This window comes from Amblyomma maculatum, chromosome 1, assembly GCF_055883805.1.
Source record: "Amblyomma maculatum isolate TAMU_Amacu chromosome 1, ASM5588380v1, whole genome shotgun sequence".
Taxonomy (NCBI): Eukaryota; Metazoa; Arthropoda; class Arachnida; order Ixodida; family Ixodidae; genus Amblyomma; species Amblyomma maculatum.
The window spans coordinates 231121854-231141391 of NC_139344.1; the positions used below are offsets into that span (position 1 = coordinate 231121854).

At 47.6% G+C, this 19538-nt stretch overlaps 1 protein-coding gene across 10 annotated transcripts in view; it reads left to right on the plus strand.

Annotated features, from left to right (window-relative positions):
- LOC146205877 (uncharacterized) overlaps nt 1-19538 on the plus strand; it is a 153042-nt gene that overhangs the window by 54119 nt on the left and 79385 nt on the right. For 4 of the 10 annotated variants that reach the window (XR_014704270.1, XR_014704272.1, XR_014704269.1 and 1 more), the window contains exon 3: nt 11505-11620. The exons of the other annotated variants lie outside the window; for them this stretch is intronic. The gene's annotated coding sequence lies outside the window, so the exon portion shown is untranslated. The remainder of the gene's footprint in view (nt 1-11504; nt 11621-19538) is intronic. 10 annotated transcript variants of the gene reach the window in all.

A 19538-nucleotide genomic window follows, 5' to 3' on the forward strand; every position in this document is an offset into this window, starting at 1 on the left:
CTACTCGCTTTCGCTGTTCGCTCAAGAGATGAAGCGGGAAGGGGCCGCCGGCAAACAGAGTCAACAGAAAGCTGGCCGTATAATAAGGACCGAGAAAGGAGAAAAAATATGGCCCGCGGTGAGGAGGAGGGGGGCAAATGTAAAGCGCAATACTTTCTCTCCTGCGTTAATCCTGCACATTTTCTTTCAGTGAGAGCATCTCGCAGCGGTCTCACTGAAAGGCACGAGAAATATGCCGGTCTGGTTACGTCTTCATTAAATGTCATGGTTAAAAAAATTCAGCTTAACCCGAGGCAGGGAAGTACGTATAGAGTCGTTTAGAGGTGCTTCATATAGACGGCGGGTGACGGTGGGCGTTGTGGGCGGAAAATCCCGAACGTGCTTCTGACATATGGAGGTTGGCAGGTGGCATGAATTGAGGGAGTGAAGGTGGTATAGATTTCTACCGGAGTGTCCAACTGTCAGCTCGACATTTTTCGGATGGGAAGGTAATATGGGAATCGAACCCGGGACCCTTGAATCCCGAGTGAGGCATGCAAGCTCTAGACAACAGAGGCACGTTCTTACGGCTTGGTTAGGCGGGGCTGTATAAATGTGTCACGTGGTCTTTAACGTAATGTGCATGTTTACGACTATGCTAATGAGAATGTGTGAGATGACGTGTGCTATATATTAGGTGCTCAAATTAAAAGAGCAGTGGTTTAGCGAGGAGAAATGTGCATGAACGGGAACGGGAACGCAAATCGGGAAGGGGAGCAGCGAACGGGAGCCTTTAAGGAGGTCGCATCATGCTCTTCAAGGCATCCTGCCCTCGCGTCGATCGAGGTTAGGCCGTCGAAACATGGCGGCGGCGCCGACAGGTGTCATGAAAGCGCCTCCTTTTGTAACAATCAAAAGCTAGGAAAGGCCTAAGCGACAGTTTAAGCATGTTATGGGGGAAAACAGAGTAGGCTCAAACCTCCTTTTGTAACAAACAAAAACGGGAAATGGATAGTTGTGGGCAAAGATATAGATTTTGCTCAAGCTGCACATATAAAAAACATGTCTGTCAAATTCGTTACCCCAGCATATTGCAAAACTAAACTATCTGGACAGCTAAGATCAAACTTCGCACTACCGAGTACCGTAAACATCGGCCAATATTTGCCTTGGACGAAATATTTGCTGATTGCAGTAACTGCTGAACACAGGTGTGTAAAGGCAATCTCTTCTGCAGACGTCTGTAGGCAGAGCTTTCTTTCCTTTTTCTTCTTAAGAGTTATGCCTCTCTCTCTCTCTCTCTCTCTCTCTCTCACACACACACACACACACACACACACACACACACACACACACACACACACACACACACACACACACACACACACACACACACACACACACACACACACACACACACACACACACACACACGCACGCACGCGCGCACACACACACACACACACACACACACACACACACACACACACACACACACACACACACACACAAGTAAAAGGTGAATGAAGAAATTAAGGACGTTGTCATTTTAACTTTGGCATGTTGTTCCCAAAGCTGCCGATAATCGAACTAGCAATACCAGCAATGAATTGACGCCACTCTTAAGCCTGTTGTGCGTGTTTACAACGCCATGCATAGAAGCTGCTCAGGAAACAGCACACTGCTAGTCAATGACTGCTTGCTAAAGGTACATTATTATGTTTGTAGCATTTCCATAACCAATGATAGAACACTGCTGCAATGCTGCATGCATAACAAAATCTCTTTTGAAAAAAAAAATAAATTACATCACTAATTGCCCTCCTATGTGTGGCGTGAATGCAATTAAATTACATTGCCTCTTAATTCTCCCAAAAATTAACGACATTGCATTATCAATAATTTGGAGGTTGCTGATATCCAACTTTAAGTACTTTCTGTTTCTCGTGCCTACAAAAGCTAAGTAAACAGAGTAGACGAGGCAGCAACCTCTCTCCAGACGCGACGCACACAATATTTCGTCTTCCCACCAAATTCTACCTCGTCAAATTATTGCCTCCATCTTCTTTCGTATAGCACGCGCCATTCCGAAGATAATACAACAGCAACATAAAACAATGAAAATAGATGCATGGTCAAACATCCGTCACTTTCATTGTGTTCAAGACACAAACCAGCGGCGTGCGAACCGCCTTGCTGCCCGGTGTTATCTCCACAATCTCTTACTGCTGAGGCTTATTTATTGATTCGGAGGTTTCCGAAGTCTACCTTGGAAGCTTGCGCTCGTAGATCAACAACAAATCATGCAGAACCTACTGCGATCGTCAAAACTTCCGTATTCAGATGTGGCTTCTACGCCTCCTGGATATGGTGAAGCACCTGGTAATGCGCACAAGCTCAAATAAAGCCGTTTAGCAAAGCATTTAGTGGCATTACAATAACAAAACAAACTCGGAAGCTTGTTCGAAAAAAAAAAAAAGGGCAAAAAAGTTTGCTTTACACGTTCAGTATTTGGAGATATGGTACAATGTGAGTGCGATAGCGTCTTGCATTGCAAGAGACCAGTATTAAAAAAAAAAAAAAAGGTGTGCCTTCTGAAACATTGACTCTAGCGCGTGATCAGAAGTGCAGCCAGACAGTTACAATGTACGTTTTAAAATAGCGCCTCCAAGACCCAGATTGAAAGGGCAAAGAACAAAAATTACCCTACTAAGTGATGCTCGGGTCGCTGCGGCATTTGATCGAAGGGATCAGGAAAGATCAAAACGCAAATGCATGCCACAGGAGAGCCCGCAGAGCGTGCAAAATAAGGGGAGGCGTAAAGAAAGCGAGCAGCGGCGGCGGTGGCGTCAAAAAAAGTTTCCGGTGCACACTTGAGGAGCGCGTCCATCGCACTTCACTCGACCCCCCTCCGGCTGTTGGGCTTATTTTCTTGGGTTGCTCCGTTTGCTTGGTCGTTTCCTCGCGTACCGGGGGGTGAGCGTAATTCTCGCGGCACAGCGAGGAAGAATGATGGTGATGAACTCGACAACAAGGATAAACGTCAGGTGAAGCGGAAGAGCGGGGCTGCGTCGTCTGACCGACGAAACAGCGCTGCTCCGGATCGCCGGCTCCGCGGCCGGCGGCGCAGCTCCCCCCGCAACTCTTCGTACCCGCCTACCAATGCCTCCGCTGTTTGTTGTTTTCCAGGAATATTCACTCTCAATCTTTCGGCGTATCACCAAAAGTGGATAAAAATAAAAGGAATCGAGGGGGAAATAAAGAACACACCCTGGAAGCAAAAAGGCGCCGAATCTATTCAAGTCTCTGCGGGAGAGGTGTACAGAGCGGAAAATAGGCCGTAAAGACGCCAGAAGCGCGCAGCCGCCTTATAAATATCTACACGTAAAAGCCGGCAAGAAAACTACGCCCAACCAAGTGTGTGCCGCGCACGCGGAGGGCCCACTGCTCGTCCTCGGTGCTCGCCCCAGCGGCGGGAGAAGGGAGGGAGCGAGAGATATTTGGCAAGAACCAACCAATTAACTCGTCTGTCGGCCTCGCAGATCCATCACGACTGCGCTCCCTGGCCAAGGCGCGGCCGCAGACTGCAGGCTGCCGACGGCTCTGTCGCCGCTCGCTGCGAGTCGGGAGCAGCCAGTAATTGACGCCGATCAGCGTGTATACACACGCGGTTACTGAATGGAGCTGTCGGTTCTTTTCTCTTTTTTTTTTTTTCTAATCCGCGACCTTTTGAGAGAACAAAAAATGGACACGGCGGTAGATAGTGACTGGCTACGCTCACGACAGCAAGACAACCTCTTCAACATTTTTTTTTGTTGATTTTGACGTTCCACGTAAAGCTAGAATGCAGTTCCTTATCTGTATTAACTGTTCCAGTGTCGCAAGGTGCAGCGATTTACGCCCTAAAGCGCAGGGTGGGGAGTCAGTGACGTCTCTGCTTACGGTTTTCGGAGCTTTTTTTGTGTGTTTGTGTGGCAGTTTTCTTAAAGCTCAAAAAACATCCATACTCTGCGGCTCTAGCCGAGAAATTAAACCAAAAGGCTTAGAAGGAGACTCTTTACACAAGCACCACGTGTTATTTTGCCTCCAATGTTTGGCTTTGTCGAGGTTTAGCATTGCTGGTGTTTGAGGTGTGTAATGCGTTTGAAACATGCAGTAGCTGCGATAGCACAATCTGCTTCATAGATTAAAAGTTAAGTCTTCTCCTCAATGCGCCGAAGTAGTGCAAAAAAAAAACTCGTAATGACGTCACTGTTGCCGAATTTTCATATTTCCTCTTGCCTCGCCCGCATGCTGTCATGCGTCATTCGTTGCTTCTCAACAACTCACCATAAGCTATACATTCAAGGACCTTGGTTTTGTCCCGTCAAGCGACAGTTTTTTTGCTTGAAAAGCAGGGCCGCCATGCGTGACGTCCTTGTTGTGGTCCCTGCCCGGTGAGGTGCATTGCGAAGAAGTCTGAACACCTACGTTGTTTTATTCGGGGATTGCATCGGCAATTCAAATGCTAGCACAAAACGACTTCGCATTCGTTGTCTCCAATTAATTTTCCTACATTCGTCTTCTTTAATGTTGTCGAAATCTGAAATCTCTTCATCTGCCTTTCAAAGCTTTCCGGCATAATTTTGAGGGTTAGGGCACTCAAATTTCGGGGTGGGCCAGATCCATCAGCCAAACCGTCTCTCACTTTTAAACCGCCGTGCTTGAAAGCGCAATGCGATAGCGGTGGGTTTGGATCCATTGCTCAAGGATAGAACTTGGTGAAGACGACGACATGCAGTGGTGCACAGCGCGGGAGAGTAGTAAAAGACACTGGGTGATCGGGTGCGACGACGAAAGTCCCCCGTGCTGGCTTCCCACGTGAATATCCTGGGTTCGAGTCCGCACCTCTCCGGCCGACTTTTTTTCTCCTCTGAGCTCGGTAGAGGCTTCACACGAGATTTGTAGTTTGGTTTGACCGTGTTAAATAGTGCTTTCGAACTAAACATTCCTTGCAATTGTCATACTCTCAGGGAACACCAGAGCATTGCGGTACGGTTAGGTGGGAGGGAAAGGACACACACAAAAAAAGTTTCCATTGCGAGTGGCTCTGGATTCACTTCAAATACCTAGGGTTTTTAAACGAGCACTGACATCTCATTGAACTTGTAATGGCAAGTTTTCAGGTTAAAATAGAATAAGAACACATTGGTATTTGTGTTACCTTCAGAGAAAGTCACTGCCCTCAATATCGCTCTGTTCTTTTGACGGCCTGTCTATTCACCCGTTTAAAGCCGCCTGAAAAACCAGATGGTCGCATTCAATAACACAAAAATTGTTTAGTTTCTCGTTACCTTCGTAGAAATATCCTCGACGCATTCTCAGTGTTAGTGTCGCAGACGCACCTACTCTGAGCACCTGGTGAACTTCGCTGAAAAAAAAAAGAAAAAGGCAGGAAGGTGGCACGAAAAAATGTCAAGATCGAGGAGAAGAGAGTTGTGTACACAGAAAGTAAGGACGCCAGCAGCGGAGCAGCAGCGAGTGCTCGCTCTCTCTGGCGATGTTTGTTTTCGGGGCCAAGCCGATGAGAGGCCCTTGGCACCTTCCATTTTTGGTTGCCCGGGTACTGTTTGCGGAACAAAGTCGCAGGAGCGAAACACACTGCCGGCGAGAGAGCATCTGTCAATACGCGCGCACACGGCGACGGGCGCATTCCCGGCAGCGCGTTTTCCAGCGGCCGCCGCCGAGGGAGCGGAGGGCGGAAGGCAAACAGGCCGGCCAGCAGGCGCCGCGCTCCGAATCAGACGACAGTTGGTTAGTTGGCTTCTCCCACTTCCGGTCTCCTTATACATAATTCTTCGTTTTACTTCCGGCTCACATGGCCCCCGCCAAAGAGAAACGTGCTCGGCTTTTCCGACCTTTCAGTTTCTCTTCGCGTGCTTTTGTTTTACGACACCCTTTTTTCTTCTTTTTTTCACTCCCTACTTTTTTTATTGCCTCGGGTCGAGCCCTTGTTTCAGTCTCTTTTTTTTTTTTTTTCCGTCTTGCCACTTGTCACCTCCTGCTACTTTTTTCCTTTTATATGTATTTTCTATCTCGAGGGCGGGAGGACTGGGGGAAGGGGGGGGGGGGGGGGGGTCACACTCAGCCGAATCGCGCCTTCAAGTGTTCCTCTCGGGGCTTTTTACCAAGCGTTAACCCGGCTCCACGTTCCTATTTAAACTTTGTCCTTCAATTCCTTTTTCTCCTTCTTTTCCTTTTATATTTGCCAACAACCCTTCGCACCTTCCACTGCGCTGCGCTTTAGTTACTGCGAAGGTAAAAATAAAACAAAGATACAGAGGGAGTGCCCTGTGTTGACACATGACGACCCTCACACGCCCGTTGCGTCTTTCCTGACTGTGATCAGTATTCTGTAAAACCTTTTAACGAACGAACTCGGTGTGCTGGTGCTCTCGCCTTTTGTACAATTCTGTTTCTACAAAAAGAAATAATTCACAAAAAAGGGGCCAACAGCGCCTACTCCTCGTTCGTTTTGAAGGCTTCTGCTGCTTTTATTTATTGTTATTATTATTTTTTCTTTATTGTGCGCGGTTCTTAGGCCTCTGCTGCAACTCTCACGTTTCCAGAAAGGCCTCGCGCCTCACAAAAAAAAAAAAAAGAATGGGTAGTTTCTTTCAGCCACGTACATGTTTTCGTATCCAAAGCTGAGATGTTGAGAGTATGAATCTTCCAGGCATCGCATTACGAAGCAACAATTGCGCTGGCCCAGTAATGACGGCAAGCTTTGCTACGTTACGAGCTCTGAACGAACACTGCGCCAGTCGTACAAGTAAGAAAAAAATGCTCATCTGTGTTCTTTTGGTTGCTAATGACAGCGCCTTTTACTCCTGCCATAGACCAGCAGCATACGCTTTTTCAAGTATTGGTGACATGCGTTGCGACAGCAGAGACGGAAAATGAAACTGAAATCGCTTAGTCGTGTTCGTCGAAGTTTGCTTCGCTGCATGACGGGTGTGCGTTTGGTAGCTGCATCCCATTCTCCGCCGCAGGTAAGGGAGAACCTTGTTAACGAAACGCTTTTTATTTTTGTTTTTGTTTTTTCTTTTACTTGTAAAAGAACACTTGTTTGTTTGTTTTTGAATATGCCTCAAAAAACTTCATGTCACAAGCACGTGAATGGAAGGTTTCGTTTTTAGATTATAAAAACAAGCACACGCATGTGGGCTACATGCCTGCCCCTAAGGATGGTGTCCATTTGCCTACTTGCAAAATTGCCCTTACCCTACAATAAATATAGTTCAAAAGAAAGTAAATTAGAGAAAAAGTACATATGATCAGTCTCGTTATTGAACAGCCCGGGGCAAAAATATATAAGTGCAGACCGAAGTGAAGTTATATTTATAGATTGCAGTGCTCTGAAATAGCAGATATCAAATTGTTGAAGACATTGGCTTGGTAAGCTAAAGCCATAAAAAAATAGAAGATCACTAGCGACATCACTCTGAAATTCAGGATCCCAGCTCCTTCTAAATGGGTACCCATACGCCACTGGTGACAGCGAACGCCAGAAACTAATAAACTTAAGAAAAAAGCCAACACTCACTCTCAGTAAAGAAAGCATACAAAAATTTATTTTTGTTGTTGTTGGTGGTGGTGGTGTTGTTGTTGTTTATCTGTTGGGTTTATTGGAGCGGAAATTTTCTTCTTTATCCGTTTATGTAGACGATCATTTCATAGAAAGCAGAAAAGGAGACAATCACGCCGCCGGTGAACTCCGAATGCACGGCCACATGCATATGTGGTGTAGGTGTCTCTTCCACCTCCTATTTTTGAGTGTGTTCTTGCTAACTGCGTGTTTATTCGTGCACTGCACGTAACGCGAATGATCTCGAAAGTAGAACACGATACAGCCCCTGATGTGACTTGGTTTGTAAACTTTATCGTACTTCGCAAAGGCGCGAACGTGAAAGAGGTACACAGACAGCGCGTTAAGCTACTGCCGCATTGTCACTGCGTATCTACCGTGGTGAATAGATTCAAGTGAAAACGCACAAAAATTACAATAATGAGAAGAACTCTGCACGTGGCAATGGCGACGTGTGATTGACCTCGCTTGTTTGTTTTTTCTATTTGTTAAAAGCAGCTTCTTAGGCAGTACTATTGAGGCGGTGCGTACGCATCTTCTTTCGGCATTTTGTAAATTTTTTGGGCTTCGATTATTTTTCTCGTCGTTTCGTTCAGATTTTTGTCAAGATCTTACATTTGCTCACAGAGGGACAGTGCGCTTTTTTTTCCTGTTTTCTTTTTTGCATGCAGCCCCTTCAGTGCAAGAAAAAAGCACGCTATGCTTTTCGCACATGCGGGGTGCGAACATCTCGATGTCGATGCTCACTGCAATTAATTCCTTCCATCGCGCACCTGCAGTACGCGAGAGTTGTGTGCAGCAGGCACGCCCGTGGAGCTCGTAATTGCAGGCCGGCCATCAAAAAAAAAAAAAAAAAAATGGTGGTGTTCCGTTTTTGCTTTTGTTTTTTTTTTTTTGTATTGTGCTTTATTTTTGTTTCTGGCTTTCGGTTATAATGCATAGCTGCAATGGCCTCTTTCTGTAGTTTATTTTGATGATTTTATACTAATCATACTGATTGAGGCGTTGCTTCTTTTTACACGTGTTGTTCGCCGATATCTATTCACCTGAGCTTTTACTTCCTTGGGTAAATTTAGTTTTCCGTCAGTATATTTTTTCGCACTCGTTAATATTTTTACCTTTCTCCTTAGGCCTGTCTGTTTTGCTCAGAGTTTCCCACGAAATTACCGTTCACCAACTGGTTCCACTGTCTACGGTACTCAATTTCCTTTTGACATCAGTACAAAGTACTGGGATATATATTCGAGCATAACCCGCAGCTTTACTTCGTCATTATTATATTGCATTCTTCCATAGCTCTGTCGATAGCCTGGAATACCATTCCGAGATTCACACAGACTCGCCACCGGCCAGGGCATCTCATTTGCATGTTTACTGTGGCAGCGTGCAAACCCCTCGATGCTCGCTTTTTTATTTTTATTTTTTCACGCCTAAGTGCGCAACCTGCGACAAAGAAGTGGGAAGAATTTGCCAGGAATCTGAAACCTTTGTCGTGGCAAAAGGAGCGTGGACGTGTAGGCGCCTTTTCGCTCGAACTGGTTGGTGGTCTCTAATCTGCTGAGGTGGCGGAGTCTTCCTCGCGAGACTACGAGCGACCGGTCTGCGGCTGCGTCTGTGTGCACCCGTTGAGTCGCCTGGCCGGGAGGAGCGAGTTCCCCAGCCAGTAGTCGCCATGCTCAGCATTAACTGGGCACGCTAGGAACGCGGCCATTTCTTCGGCACCCAGCCGGGCCAGTGTTTACGCACCGCGCTCTGTTCGGGCATTTCATGTTCCGTTTTGTTTATTTAACGTACTTCCGTTGTAGCTTCCTACTAAGCGTGACCCTTCTTCGTTTGAGGGAACGTCGTCTAGAACGCTCCTACGCTCAACGTTGTTTCTTGTTTGTCTCAACGTGCTGTGAATTTACCAGCGCAGCGCCAAATTGCTCTAAGGCACCAACAGCGGTCGCTCTTCGATGCATGTTTTCAGACATATACCGCGACGCAATAAAAGGGGCTTGTTCCACAAACATCGGCTGTTATATATTAAGTTGAAGTCTGCATGTTTTGGGCTTAGACGCTCAGCTCTACGCTATTGCGACAAGTTGGCTTCTCAGACATTGCAGTCCTAGGGACATGAAATAATCGCACCTAATAGCTGGCAGCAGTAACTGCCCCCCCCCCCCCCCCCTCGGTTTTTCTTTTGCTTCGTAAGAACGCTCACGCAAAAGTTCACATATGTTGGGTTTACTTGAATCACATAACGACAGAGAACACAATCCAGCAGCCCATACTAGCCGCCTAGCATACCAGCGTACCCCTGTAGTAAGAAGGTGAGCAAGGGAAATATATATATTTTTTTTTCGTTACGACGTACTACGACGATCGCACTCCTCTCAACAGCTGTCTGCAAAAAGAACTAACACTAGTGCCTTCACTGCTGACGTGCACCAGATATAAAGCGACGAGCGCAACGAAGCCAAGTTGCCCTGCCTGATGAAGACAATTTGAAGGGAAGGTCGGAAGCAAAGCGCGAGTTTTTCCTCTCTGCCTTACGCGCGCCAAGTTGATGTTCCGTTCGTTAAGCGGGTTCTCCGAGTGTCGAACTCAAAGTGCGGCTGCTGCCGGCGCGAGTGCAATGTATGCGAAGGCGGCAGCGGCGCCCGCTGGCAGAGCGGGCCCGCGCGACCGCGGCACCCATCGGTCGAGGAGCACGATGGAGAGCGGAGTCGGCGCGGACGGCGAGAAAAAATAGAGGGGTGAAGTGAAGGAGCTAAGCGTGCATGGAAGCGACCACCTCGACGAAGAGAGGACGGGAGAAAGGCCCAGGTCTCCCTCTGGTGAACGTGAGTTGAACCCGAGAAAGAGGCGAAAAGGGCCGCATCAGCACCTTTGCAAATGGAGACCCTTCCCACCTTCTTCGAACCGGAGGGGCTCCGGATGAGGGCGCAGCGGCGGCGAGGGAAAGCGATGCGCGGCGACGTGGTTGTTGCGGACCCGTATAAAAGCGAACAGAGCCATCGACAATGGCAAAACCGAGAAAGATAAAAGGTACGGGAGAAGGAAGCATTAGCGGAGGGAGTGAGGTGCGCTAGCTCTCAGAGCGCCGCACACACGCGCACACACATGCCTGCTCCGTGAGAGAGCCAGGCCGGTAAAGAACAACACAACGGCCGACGAGCTAATAAAGTTTCATTGGGGCTCCCTTCGCGTTCCGCCCTTTTGTTTTGCCTTCGCCGAGTGAGTCGTTGCCCGAAAAAGTATCAAGCCCAAAAGTTGAGGGCGGGGTTGCGGTTGCGTTTTTAATAAGCTACTCGGGCACTAGCAGTAGATCAGCGGGCTCCGGCGAGGTGTGAACAGGTGTCCCCAATTAGAGCAGCGTCTGAAGCTGAAGAATAGAAGGGCGGGTCGGCGCAGACGAAGAGTTACCGCTCAGCACCTAGTGCAACGACTTCCTTTTTGCTGTCCGCTCTTTTTCTTACTTAATTACGGCCTTCTTGATACGTTTTCTTTTCTTCTTGCATCTTTTATTGGTTAGTTGGCTGATGGGTTTCGAGAGCTCCTCTTAAAAGCACGGACAGTGGCGCTCCCAATGAGGGGGAGGGATTCTGTTTCGCTTTCTGTGCGGACTGCGGAGCTCGGAAGGCCGAACAACTTCAACTCGTTCGTTACCAGGTTCGGTGAAAGTTGGAACTGCGCCGCTCAGATAAATCGACAGCAAAGAGAGTTGGGACTTATTTCACCTCTTGTATATCGCTGACGGCAGCATATTTTGAGACCAGAAAAATCTTTACGTCCAGCTGAAGCCACACAAGTAACCTTTATTTGAATGTGGCTGTAAAGCGCCGTTCGACCAAACGGTGATCGTGGTTTTGTTTTTTTTTTCTTTTGTTTTTGTTTGTTTTTTTTTTTTTTACAGTGTTATCACGGACCCTTATTCCTGACCGGTGCCCTCTCTTTGCGTGTCCTCTGAACTTGTAGAAGCAATCAATGTGAACGAAGAACAAAAACAAGTTCAAGGCATAAAGAAGATCGGTAAGTAAAAGGCTTCGAATATCTCATGAATAGCGACAGCCTTTGTTTCCAACTCGCCTCTTGTGTTAATGTGGCAAGGAATGGTTTAAAGTTGCACTTCCCGAACACAGGTTAATCGGCTTATTCCTTGGTGATTTATCTCCTGCTGAATTTGTGTAGCCACATTTGAGCATCACATCTTTGCTGATTAGCTAACGTTACTTCTTACGTAATGTCACGTGGTTATGGGCCTTGACGCTTTAACGCTGTCGCGTTAAAGGCCCCGTTCGCCGAAACTCGGGTGTCGGTGTTGACGTTGTGAGCGAAAAATCGCGAGCATATGGCGCTGGCAGCTGACACGGCCGCGCATTTACTGGCCGCAGGGTTGCCTGACGTTGCATTTGGCAGGAGCTGCCAACTCGGGCCTTTCCTTTCATATTAAAGGGCGATATCAGAATCAACCTGCCAGGACATTTGATTTCGCGTTACCCCTACAGACTACACAGGCACATTCATACGGTTAAAGCGAGGCTTTATATGTGGGGTGGTAGCCTGCGCTATCGCGTCATACCCTTGAAAGCGGAGCTTGTGTGTCCCTCGTAATTTTTATACACTGCTTGCGTAAAATAAAGCATCCATGTAACAACTGCGCAACTTATTACCGCCGATAGCTGTTCCATGCTCGACATTCGACAAGAAAATCCTTTGTTTGGTTGGTTTGGTTTAGCTGTGGTTAACGTCCCAAAGTTAATGGAGAGCGTCAGGAGTACACGGCAAATAGTTTAGATCAGTTAAAGTGTCACTTCTTTCAATACTTTCTGTTTTCTTGCAATTTCGTGTCAGGAAAAGAACTACCGCATTGAAGGCCCATCACCACGTGGTCCCACGTGGTCTCAGCGTGGTCCCAAAGCACGTCCTGAGCTCTCACATGACGGGAGAACACGCATCCCTCCATACATACGCCGCATGCACGCGAGCGCCCAGGGCATCCTGCGCTCGCCAAGCACGCGCCCCGAACCGGCATAAGGTTCGCGGACTGCGGAACGGGGTAGAAGGATTCGGTTCCAACTGCGCGTATTTTTAGGCGCGCTGCGCTTTTGAAGCGACTCCGGTCCGCGTATTCGTGCGAGTCACGCTGCTCAGAGTTTGTGTACGGGACCGCGTCCCTTCCGAATACCTGCTGTGGCTTTCCTCCGCACCTTTCCACTCCGCACGAAGCAACAGCTGCCGTTCGGCTGCTCTCGTTGACGTGCGTAGAAGCGCACCGCGTCGCGCTTTCAAGCAATTACTAAAATGCTAGAGGTGGGGCAGGGTATACCTTCCACGATGCCGGCGCCGTAAAAGCCAGCATGCAGGGTTGTCCGAAAACTTTGTAAACAGAACCGCAGTGCCAAGGCGATTATAGAGGCGCTCAAGCTTCGCTCTAAGGGTAGGTGCGATAGCGCCTTCACCAACTTTTCATTCCGAGCATTTTTTTAAATATATTTTAATTTGGTTCTCGGGGAAAGGAAGACGCAGTATCTGTCTCCCTTATCGGTGGACACCTGCGTTTAAATTAATGGTATACAATCGGATGTATATGCGTCATCGGTTAGAATTCCTATCGCAAATTAACCTCTAACCTAACTAAGATGGATGCTAAATGGGAAGCGAAGTGGTATGACGTCACCCTGAACGCCGCAAAAAGAAAAAAAACGGTTGTGTCACCCCTTTGGTGCCAAACCACGTGTTTATTTTGTGTTTCGGACATGCTTTCAGACTTTTTCTTTTTTTTTTTTTTTTTACTCGATATCTCAATTTTGGGAGACGATGACAGCGACGGCTTTTTTGCCGAACGAACCCGTTGTCGCGTAAATCTGAAAGCCCTCAGATGCAAGTTCCTTGAAGTCCACCAAGGAACCTCTTGATTGGCACGCCCCCATCGTGAGCACTGAGTGGGTGCTGCGAGTCCGGAAACTTGCAAGCACTGTGGAAACGCATATGCGCCGATTCCACGGGAGCAAATGAGAAACTATGTGCGCTGCTTTGAAGATTTCGCACTTGTTCGTTGACCGGGATCGAGATTCACAAACAGTTTCGTGTGTCCGTACTAAACGTCGGTTCGTGCATGTGTCGGCATTCAGTCTTTGGATGATCACGACAAGCCAGCGAGGCAGCGATTCACGAGATAGGTCAAACGATGCAACAGATGCTTTGGCATTTGGCTGTGTTGTGTGTCCAAAGGTCTGGATTTTTTATTTCTTTTTATTTCGAGCTTCTGCTCCCTTTTATTTATTTTTAATTGGTTTTAAGCCTGGCAAAGCTTTTGCTTGTCCGGGCTCCCTCTCCTTTTTTTTTTTGTTTTTTTTTTCAGTTCGAGAGGCAAATAAATGGTAAATGGGTTTTATCCCGGTCGCAGCGATCGTATTTTGGTGAAGCCCAAATACAAAACCATTCGGATGCTGTGCGATGTCGGCGCACGGTAAGGAACCATCTAAATTAAGTATTTCCTTATAGCGACAATCCAAATGTTCAAATTGAACAATAGCGTTAAATGAATCATTCCGAGTGATCCGGGCAGCTTCTGAACAAGAAGCACCTTTCAGTACATAGCTAAAACACTGTATTTCAACTAAAGATTCGTTTTAGAGAGCAGCTGTTTGGCGCCCGTTCCTGCGTATCGTGTCGTTGTCCCTCGTAACCAGCTCCGCAGCAGGGGCCGAGCACGCTTCTGCCCGCCACTGTTCCCCGCTGCGTGTACCCCCCCCCCCCTCCTCTTCCTGCGTGGCGGCGACGGTGTTCTCTGGTTGCTGAAGCGCCGGCATCAGGGGATCACGGTGCGTATACATCCCAAGCCGAAACCCACAGCCATGTTGACTTGAGTCGCTAGCGGCGTCAGTGGCATCAGTCAGTCGCTGCTATCTCTTCGCCGCGCAACGTTCCCATGGGCCCACGCGCTGCCTCCCGCGACCTCCCGATAACTTAATTGCTCTCTTCGCTCCTCCTCCAATGCCATCCCTGTGCGGCGGCAATCAGAACGCCGGATCGGTGGCGGCGGATCTCGATATGTGCACCACCCGAGCCGAAACGCATACATCAAAATATCGAAAACCTGAAACAGTTCATGAGCTGCGCTCAAATTCCGCATTACAAAGTAGCGTAATCGTCGGTAATTTTTTTTTTCTCTCTCAGCTTTATGATGCACTATTTTCAAAATTTCTCGCAAAATATACTAATGTACAGCTAACACGGTATGCATGGCGTCTAAAATGGCGTCCTCGTCTTGCACTGATCCTGCCCAGCAACGGCGGCGTTCTTATCCTTCCGCAACATCGGTATTTAACTTCGTAACTGCAAGCTACAGTTTGTGCAAGAAGATTACATCCATTCATCTGATTTTAGTACGTACAGAGATGATCATTCTGCTTAGCCTAGACTATCTGCAGGTGCCTGTCTGGGACCTTCATTTTCTTTTTTCCGAGGAGAATCGCTACTTTCCGAATTTTTCTGAAGGCACCAGGCAGGTTTTCAACGATTCCGTGCCGCCAGCAGTGAAGCAGATCGAGTTTTCGCCTAAACAGCCGAACCTCTATCTTGGCATGGTACGGCGGAGTAGCCCAAATGGCTTTGAGTAAGCAATTAATTATTTTTTTAATTGCTTCCGAAGTTTCCCCCGAAGGGTTTTGAATCCTCTTTTCTGGCACAGTAGCGTATAAAACGCCCATTCTTAATTCTGCTATTTTCTAACCAAACATCAGTTCAGTTCAGTTCAGTCGTTCAGTCGTGTCCGACTCTTCGTGACCCTATGGACCATGTCACGCCACGCTTTCCGGTCTCTAACTATCTTCCTAATATCACATAACTTCATCTGCAGTGCCTCGAGGATGCCATCTAACCATCGCGTTCGCGGCCTACCCCTTCTCCGGCGACCCTCAACCTTTCCCATCATCAAATCTTTCACCATCGACCCCTCTCTTCTCATCAGATGACCAAAGTAGCTGAGCTTTAACTTTAGAATTTGACCCTCCAATGAGCAGTCAGGGTTTATGGTCGACAATATCGATTGATTTGATCTTCTGGCAGTCCAAGGAACTCTCAAGAGTCTTCGCCAGCACCACAATTCAAACGCGTCAATTCTTCGGCGGTCAGCCTTTTTCACAGTCCAACTCTCGCATCCATACATCACAACTGGAAAGACCATAGCACGAGTTATACGGATCATGGTTGGCAGTGTAATGTCCCTGCTCTTTACTAGGCGGTCAAGGCTAACCATTGCTCTCTTTCCCAGAAGCAGGCGTCTCCTAATTTCATGGCTGCAGTCTCCTTCCGAGGTAATCTTGGAGCCTAAGAAGAGAAAATCTGTCACAGCTTCCACTTCTTGTCCATTGATGCTCCAGGACTTGATAGGGCAAGACGCCATGATCTTTGTCTTTTTAATGTTCAGTTTAAGCCCAAACTTCTCACTTTCTTCTTGTACGCGCATCAGAAGTCTCTTGAGTTCCACTTCACTCTCTGCCACTAAAGTGGTATCATCCGCATATCTAAGGTTGTTGATACGTTTTCCAGCAATCTTCACTCCAGCTGAAGACTCGTCTAGACCGGCCTTCCTCATGATGCACTCTGCATATAGGTTAAATAGGCAGGGAGACAGTATGCAGCCTTGCCTCACTGCTTTCACAATCGGAAACCAATCAGTAAGACCATGCCCAGTTCTGACTCTGGCCTCTTGCCCTTCATACAGGTTCCTGAGGAGACAGATGAGGTGAATTGGAACTCCCATCTCTTGGAGAGCTTGCCACAATCTGCTGTGATCTACGCAGTCAAACGCTTTCGCATAATCAATAAAGCAGAAGTAGATGGGTTTCTGGAACTCTCTTGCTTTTTCCATGATCCAACGAAGGTTGGCAATTTGTTCTCTAGTTCCTCTGCCCTTGCGAAACCCAGCTTGCACGTCCGGAAGCTCCCGATCCACATACTGCTGCAGCCTACCTTGGAGGATTTTCAACATCACCTTGCTAGCATGCGAAATAAGCGCGATCGTGCGGTAGTTGGAACAATCTTTGGCACTGCCTTTCTTTGGAATGGGGATGTAAACTGACCTCCTCCAATCCTGTGGCCACTGCAGGGTTGTCCAAATCTTCTGATATAAAGTATGCAGAATACCAAACATAACCAGTGAATTTTGTGCGAGTCTCTCAAATTTTTCCCCGACTTTTTTACCTCCTAAGCAGGTAATATATTATTAATTTTTATTTGGGCCTTTTAAAATGGAGCTCTGTCAGCTACACCATGATGTGCTAAAATAAAGCAAAGTGATTAAATTTATTTGCAAATTATTGTGTTTTAAAATGGAGCTGTGTCAGCTACACCAAGATGTGCTAAAATAAAGCGAAGTGATTAAATTTATTTGCAAATTATTGTGTTAAGCCTCCTCCGTGCCCCTCTTCCCCTTGTTCCTTGAAATTATCTGTCTTCCCTCGGTAAGGAAAGGGTTAATCCAAACACCTGCCATACGGCGCCCCTCACAGCCCGAATCGCTACTAGAGATTAAAAATCCACAGTTCATGACACCATGCAACACACGAACGCGTGAGCGCATGTTTGTGAATCTCACCCCTGATTTCTGGAACTGCTATGATTTGTAAAAATTCTGAAGTCCGTGGCGCAGTGCTGATTGTGCAGTAGAAGAAGCGGTCATTGTTTTCGAGCTTTCTACATACGGGACCAATTTTATCCGAGAACCCAAAAGCAAAATTTTGTAAAAGCAAAATGACCGCAGAATGAATGTCCGCGGAGCCCCAGGAAATGTCTGAAGACCAAAGGTCACGAAGACAGTACACCAAATTATTCAAGCGGCTTAAGCGATACTGTATATTTCATATTTTACTCTGCTGATCAATGTGCGCTATGTAGTTAACACTGAGGTAATACTGCTGATGAGATTGCGCCAGAAAACTTGTTTATAAAATTATCGCCCATATAATTTAAAATAAATGGCATTTATCATAAGTTGATCAGAATGTACGGTTTATTTACTGTATACTTCATATGTATACCAAGGTATGAATGTCCAACGGCGCCTGAGGCTGCTTCGACGATAACAAGGTATTTTAGTCAAACTCTCGAACGCTGCTTATGCTCCTGGCGCAAGTACTTTCTTGGGGGTAGCCATATCCGTCACTTATGTCTCCCTGTCGCGTGCATAGGCGATTGCCTGGCGACCTGACAAAGTGTTGGCGGTGTTGTCCGAAACATTCGGGACGCTTACTGCCGCAGTAGCGGTGCTGTCTTTTTATGTTATGTTATATATATATATATATATATATATATATATATATATATATATATATATATATATATATATATATATATATAGTATTTCTAACGAACGAAAATTCGTTATTATATCTCGCTCACTTGCACTCGTCGTTTCGGCGTTTTCTTGCTTGTCTCCTCTCTGGCATCCCATACCATCTCCAAGTACATGCGTGACACAGTCCAGGTGCGGCCACATTTCCAAAGGACTAGAATTAGTATTTAGTCGAACCTTACTGATATTCAGTTCGTGCTTCGGTACCTGCTCGAATGCCGTCCCAAATGACGACCGCGCCTCGTATGCTCTTCCGATTCTCCCTGACCGATGCTTTCCTTGAGGAACATTGTCCTTCCCTCGGCCGCTTGCACTTCGCGGCGCCGAGGCTGCCAGGGTCGCGGCTTCTTCCCTCGGTCCCACACATGACGGACCTCTATTTCGGGTGCTCGCGGCTCCGCTCGCGCGCTCATCCATCACCGGCGCAAATATTGGCTACGCGAGGTCGCGCGGCGCTGACACCAGGCTACAAGTTCGCCGCACTCTCTCTCCGCCGACTGACTGACTGACTGACTCAGTGACTGCGCTGTCCGACCGGGTATTAGCCCCGCGGCTCTGACAGGTGACGTACGTGGCCGCCGCGGCTGCGGGCGCGCACCGCGCTTCTTTCCGCACTCCCCTTTTTCTTCGTCCCCGCTCCTGCTGCTTTTTGCGTGCTCGAGCGTGTCTCGTGGCGCGTTGATCTTGCCAACATGCTGTCCCCTTGCTTCCGCCAGGAAGATTAAGCGCGGTGAAAACTACCGGCAGCGCTGCCACTGTTTACAAGACACGACGGGCACCCCCGGTCCGTGTCTACACGACCGGCAAGAACGATGCCCGCGCTCCCGTTCCTTCGGGCGCCCCCTCGCGAGGCGGAAGAGGCCTGAGGAGGCTGCGCAACGCCCTGCTGCTGAGGTCCGTTTAATGGACCCGAAGAGAGCGATTAAGAGAGCTACCGTCAGTGGCGGGGAGCTCCTTGCGGCGCGAGCCAAATGCAAAGCAGTTGGAGCGCAGTCTCGCACGGCGCTCTTTAATAGCCTGTGCACCACGCCCTCTATGTCTCCCTTCGCCGAGATACACACATGCATGCATAAATGTATGTCTATGTTATTATTCTCTGCATGCGCACATACGCACAAAACAGGAGTCTCAAACACGCGGTCGCATGCCGAATGAAATATACGATTTGATGAGAGAAATGACCAAAAAAGGTGACTGAGGAACTGAAAACTAACGTACAAGTATCAGTTATGACCATTATATGAAGTGCATGGTTCACAAGTTGCCGAGGTTGTCTAAAGGGTCATAAGATGCTGGCAACAGTGTACTGTACAGGAAGATGCCATATGTGCGTTATCTCTAAATTAGCGTCGCAGCACGGAACATTATACGCACAAATACGGACAAATAATTACAAGCACTGCAATACATAATTTTAGTTTTTTTTCGTAGATATACCTCATGGAAGTGTGAAATAAAAAAAGAAACGACAGTGAGGTACGAGCTTTGGCTAAAAAAAACAAAGGCGTTTTAACTAGATGCTATAACTCTTGCTTAATGGCGCCCTGTAATGCTCTCCTTCACTCCCTGCATCCACAATCTCACACCATC